Source organism: Octodon degus, unplaced genomic scaffold, assembly GCF_000260255.1.
Source record: "Octodon degus isolate 3935 unplaced genomic scaffold, OctDeg1.0 scaffold00207, whole genome shotgun sequence".
Classification (NCBI taxonomy): Eukaryota; Metazoa; Chordata; class Mammalia; order Rodentia; family Octodontidae; genus Octodon; species Octodon degus.
In genome coordinates this window covers 1,126,280-1,132,708 of record NW_004524783.1, presented here as the reverse complement: position 1 = coordinate 1,132,708, position 6,429 = coordinate 1,126,280, and positions in this window count along the sequence as shown.

Here is a 6,429-nt window from a genome sequence, read left to right as displayed (position 1 = left end):
CTTGGGCTCTCGGCAGCCAGCGCGACGCGCCGCAGCCCGCCCCTCCGCTCAGCACCCCACTGCTCATCCCGCCCAGAGCACCGTCACAGCTGGCTGGCGGTGCGCCCGTTCCAGCGCCTGGGAGGCCAAGCAGGATGACTGCTGAGAGTTCCAGGAAAGAATAGTGACATCCGTGGCAAGTCAATCAAGTGGGAAGGAAAGGGATCCCAACAGCAATGGAACACCCATCTCTGACAAAGCAAAACAAAAAAGGGGGCTATAAATGGAAGGACCGTTTTGTAGGGGGAAATTACATATATATACACACGAGGGGTAGGTAGATGCACAGCTACTTTCTCTTAGTTCAGTGAGAAGAAAGGTTTATACTAACATTGTTTAGACATCACGTCTGCATCTTGTCCTCTGAATACTACGAAGACAATATGCAAAGTATTAATTATTGTAACTGTCATACTAACCTGTTTTGAAACTGTTTCATTGCTATTTTATCTTTTTTTCTCATAAAAATGAACTTTAAAAAATCAAGTGGGGGGGGTAAGCGAAGAAGGAGGGAGGAAGCCTCAGGCCGAGCGCTGCACGCACGGCTGGCAAACAACCTGCCTGCACTTGTGAGGTGCCGCCGCGCAGCCAGAGCGGGGTGGGGAGGACTGGACCTTCACAAGCAGAGGAGAGAGCGGGCTCGGAGAAGACGGGTGGCGCACCAGGCTCAGGCAGCCAGGGACCCTGGAAGGAAGGCTGCTTTTTTTTTTTCTTTCCCGGTCCTGGGGATTGAACTCAGAACCCCAGCAAGCACTTATTCTACTGAGCTATCTCCCCAGCCCCAGGAAGGCTTCTGCTGAATGGTACAAAAGAAGTTTTGGTGATCTTTCTTAGGTGAAAGAGAAACCAGCAAAGCGCAGAGGGACAGTAAGTTACCCCAGGAAGCCGCGCTCCGCCTCCCACAGGTCCAGGGCCACCATCTCAACCACTGCTGGCTGCATAAGCTCTGTAGGAGTCCTTTTCTGTTGCAGGTGTTGTTAAGGGTATTTGCATGTCTGTGTCTGAAGAACCCCTACATGTCCCATGTGGCTTCAGACATTGTTATATATTCTTGTTTAATTGTTTAAGTTCACTTGAACTTAGTTATAAGACCAGAACTCTAAGGAAGAGTGTTTCTCACACTACACTAGGGTATTCAAGCGTTTTTTTGTTTTTGTTTTTTTTTTTAATTTTAAATTTTATTTTTTTATTTTATTTTTATTTATGTGTGTGTGTGGGGGGCACAGCTCAGCCTACCAGGGGGCGGGCTGGCTGGCATGTGGTGCTGGGGGATTGAACCGCGGTCCCTGTGCTTTGCTAAGCTTGTTCTAAGTAGGTGCTTTAGACCATTCAGCCATCTCACCAGCCCCCTTTTTTTTTGTAATGTATCTGGTCATTACAGGGTCTCACTACGCAGCTCGGACTCACAGTGATCCTGTTTTCAGCCTTCCCAGTGCTGGGACTGTAGGCGTGCAGCATGACAATGAAACTCTACGGCTTGGGGCGGGGAGCTGGCTCAGTGGAATAAGCACTTGCCTGGCAAGCGCAAGGACCTGAGTTCAATCCCTGGTTCTGCCAAAAAAAAAAAAAAAAGAGAAACTCTATGGCTTGTTGAGCCCACCGTGGGGCGGGGCTGGCCTGGGGCTGCTGACGGGACAAGTGGTGCAGGGAATTGAACCACCGTCCCTACACTTGCCTAAGAGATGCTTTAGTCCACTGAGCTATCTCGCTGGCCCAAGCCTGATTTTTAAAACAGGGTATTATGTAGTCTATGTAGTTTAAACTGGCCTCAAACTCCCTGTGTAGCCCAAGAAGTTCTCAAACTTGTAGTGATTCTCCTGCCTTGGCTTCCCCAGTGCTGGGATTATAGACACGGGTCACCATACCCAGCAAGCTGTGCTCGGCTGGCAAAGCACTGGGGCTGCAGCTGGGTTGAGGTTGCCGTGGTCCGCTGTGGTCTCCCAGGACCTACCTGGTGTTTTTGGGGCCCAGACTGAATCAAATGGTGAGATCATGAGGTCCACCACCCCTTGTCTTCTAGTGCTTTAGGGATTTCATGGTTAGCATCTGAAATGTTTCACAGTTCATAGCTGGCCACAGCCGGGAGGTAGCCATGGAGCTACTGGATGTCATGTTTGGCCTCGCTTTGATCCAGTTCCTTTCCATCCTCGCCGCTGTAAAGGGAATGCTTGCTGTGTACTGCTGCAGATTGCAAGAATCTACTTTCCTCTTGGTTTGTACAGGGCTCATGGCTGAGTCTGCCTTGGGTCTAGAGGAGGCTTAGGGCTTGAACTTGTCAGCCCTGCTGAAGCTAAGACTTAGGCGATTCATAGAGATGGACTAAGGGCATTTTACACAGTAAGGTGGACGGGAGCCTTTTGGGAGCCAGAGCTGGGATGCCACGGTTTAGATCGAGTCTAGCTGTTTGGAGGCGAGGACCCTGGCGGGTGACCCAAGAGAAGTGCTGCACTCATCAGGGATTAGGTCACGGCTGAATGTGCCATCAGGTGCAGGGCCTGGCTGGCGGGGTCACCAAGGTAATGACCTGGAGGTGTGGTCCTGTCCCTGGCTCTGCCTTCTGTCTCTGCTTCCTGGCTGCCATGGGTGGGGCATCTTTCTTCACCAATTCCTTCCACCATGGCACTTCTGTCTCGGAAAGAGCCACCTGGGGACTGAACCCACTGGAATCGTGAACCAAAGTAGACTTCTTCTCCCTTAGGTCGTGGGTGCTAGGTACCTTACCTTTCTCTGTCCTGGGAACCCATAGTCTTGGAACCACTGTCCTAGTAACAGAGGAAGTTGACTTCCAAACACAGCAAGTCCCTGACTTAGGAATATTTGTTCATAAACTATGTAAGACTCATTTTAGTGACTTACAAACAAATCCAACTTATAAACAGTTCTCCTGGAACAGAATTTGTTCCTAAGTCAGGCACTTCTTATGCCTGGAGGAAGAGTTTTCTGTACAGTATTTGAGAAAAAGTGTCTCATTTCTTGGCCAAAAGGGCAGATGCTGGAGTGTGGAGGCCCGCCTGAGCAGCTCCCCGTGAAAGGAGAGCGATCGTCTCCATGTTGGCTGAGCCTGACCCGATTTCCTTGTACTGATATGTACAGAGCTGGCCAGGATTTCTCTTCATCCTGTCAATTGGCCTTAAGCAATGCGTACTGGTCTAGTCCAGGTGCTGGGGGTGGTCTTTGAAGACTGCACGTTTCCCTGATAACATGCACCTGCTGCTCTTTAATGAGAGCTGGGTCAAGACAGGATGAAGAGCCAGTGTTCTACGCTGTCAGCTGGGATAGAGCCTCAAGATAGAGGCTATGACTTCCTGGGACTTGAGATTACACAGCACCTGACCCCAAAACATTAGATACTATCTCAATAGTATAATGCAAATTACTTTCCCTGCATATCCTTCTCTCTGCATATGACAGGTAAATGCAGGCCACCCACCTGGCCCAGCTCCCAGTACTCACCTGCTTCCCACAATTCTCATTCATCCTCAAGCCACTCCTCTTTCTCAACTGAATAAAACCTGGGTGTGGCCCTGGGTCAGTCCTTTTGTCCTGGAAAGCCTCTTTGTGGCTGGACTTAGGGCCCCTGGGCTCTCCATAATTATAAATGTGCTTTAGTGTCTTTGTTTTCACCGTGGGTTGCACTGGGAGTGGTAGATTGGAATTAACTTGGGATTCCAATAATATATTTTTGGGATTACAAATATAGACTTCTTGGACCAAGACAAGGACCAGGAGGGGCTTCCTACAGTGGAGGAGACAGTAAGCAATCCACTAAGGCATCATGGCTCCCCAGCCTTCCCAGCATCCCTTGCACAGTAGTAGCCCCGAATGACTGGATGCTCTGGTAGGCCAGAATCGCAGTGACGTCACTTCCGATTGAGGTTAAGAGATGAAGTTCTCATCCTGATAGTATGTGTTCAAGCCCAGGGAAACTTGGCACGCTGGACACCCAGGAAGGCAGAGCCTCTGCCAGCCTGGGCACGTGGCCTACATAACCTAAGGAAGAAATCCTCTCTAGTTGTGTTGACAGAAAGTGCAGGTAGGGCTGGGGAGATAGCTCAGCGGCACAAGTGCCCGGCCAGCAAATACAAAGTCCTGAGTTGGATCCCGAGTACCAAAAAAAAAAGAGATTACTTTCAAAAAGTGGAAGTATGGGAAAGTGGAAGTGCAGGTGTTGGTTTGCTTAAAGCAATTAGTTACTTTATACATACTTTTTTTTTTTTTCTCAGAACCGGGGATTGAACTCAGGCCCTTGTGCTTGCCAGGGAAGCGCTTATTCCACTGAGCCATCTCCCAGGCCTATACATACTTCTTATACTTTTTTTTTCCCTTTATGAGACAGGGTCTTGCTATACAATCCAGGCTGGCCTTGACTTCCCTTTATAGCCCAGGCTGGTCTCAAACTCACAACAATTCTTTTGCCTAATCCTCCCACATGCTGGGATTACGTGTGTGTGACACCACCCCTGGCTTAAAACTTTTTTGGTACCAGGAACTTGTGCTTGCCAGGAAGGCCCTTGTGCCACTGAGCTATATCCCCAGCCCCTTACAAATTCTTTATCAAATCTCAATAGATTTGTCTCCAGCTGGGCAGATTCTGTTGCTAGGTTAGTTGGATTGCCTAACAGCACAGATTATGTGGCATGTGTAGTTTACTCTGATGAGGGCTGATGGCACTGTCTTGTAGGGACCACCAGTTATCTTTCGGTCTTTTTTTTTTTTTGTATTTTAAGGAAGGGTCTACAGGGTGTTCAGGGTCTCACTACTAGATCAGACTCATAGTGATTCGCCCGTTTATAGCCTCCCAAGAGCTGGGATTACAGGCATGTGCCACCACACCCAGTCTCAATTGCCATTTTAGCACGCCCCAGGGGCAGGGCCCGCACAACAGGCTCAGGGATTGAACCCCTGACTTCTGCATATTTTTAGTCATTGGAGACAGGGTTTCACTTTATTGTTCAGGCTGGCTTTTTTTGTGTGGTACCGGGGATTGAACTCAGGACCTCATGCCTGCCAGGGAAACACTTATTCTGAGCTGGAGACAGCCCTTGGCTTTTTTTTTTTTTTTTATTTATTTGTGTGTGTGTGTGGCCAGCTCAGCCCACCAGGGGGCGGGGCTGGCTGGCATGTGGTGCTGGGGGATTGAACAGCGGTCCCTGTGCTTTGCTAAGTAGGTGCTTTAGACCACTGAGCCATCTCACCAGCCCCAGCCCTTGGCTTTGAACTCACTACGTAGCCCAGGCTGGCCTCAAACTCCTGACTGTCTCAGCCTCTGAGTGCAGGGATTACTGGTGCACACCACCGTGCCAGGCCAGCATCTGTCTTCACAACGGAGAACGGTGAGCAGTGAGCGAATCTTGCTGTGCTCAGCACCAAACACTTCTGCGGCCACGATCCTCAGGTGTGGTGGCTCTGAGAACACTTGTGCAGACAGCAGGAAGGAGATACCGCTGGGGGCTGCTCTGCTGCGTGGTGTGCGCGTGTCGCACAGCCTCCCAGGGAGGGGACATGCTAGTTGTAGCAACAGAAACCGACTTAGAAAGTCATGAACTATTCTTTCATTTATGTATTTGGTACAGGGTCTCACTATGCAGCTCGGACTCAATCCTCCTGTTTTCAGGCTCCCCGGCGCTGGGATTACAGGCGTGCACCACCACATCTGGACTCTCTGGCTGGCTCAGAGCGCTGCATGCAGGACAGGGGATAAAATATTCATGATTTTACCAAGTAACAGAAGACAGGTTGGGTTAGAACATGTCAAGGAGGAACTCTACTGGCGAGCAAACGAGGCTGCTTCCTTGTCAGGAGAGGGGGATTGTTCTGGGATTAACTGATTGATTACACACTTATGGAGTTTTACACTTAGCATCGCTCGAAGGACCATGTCCAGCTGTCTTGTCCGTGGGCGGGAAATCCAGTCGGGCAGCCCAGCCTCCTCCCATCCATCTTTGCTGCTAGGATCCGCTCATATTCTAGCTTAGGAATTTCCACTTATTTAATATGTAGTTGTTAATTTAGGTTTCAGTTCAGATTGCAGCATTGAAAAACCCAGAGGATTTGATCTCAGAGGATTATTTCTTATATTTTTAAAGATACTAATGTTTTTTATTTTTTTGTGGAACCGGGGATTGAACTCAGGCCCTTGCGCTTGCCAGGCAAGCACTTATCCTACTGAGCCATCTCCCCAGAACATGTTTTTTAATTTTTATTTTTTGGTACGGAGACTCAGGGCCTTGGGCTTGCCAGGCAGGTGCTTATGCCGCTGATATATCCCCAGGGCATAACATTAAGTGCTTTTGGTAACACTTAAAAGCTATCATCTTAGAAGTTCATTTTAATTTTTGTGCAGGGCCTCACTATGCAGTTCAGACTCTTAGCGATCCTCCTGTCAGTCTC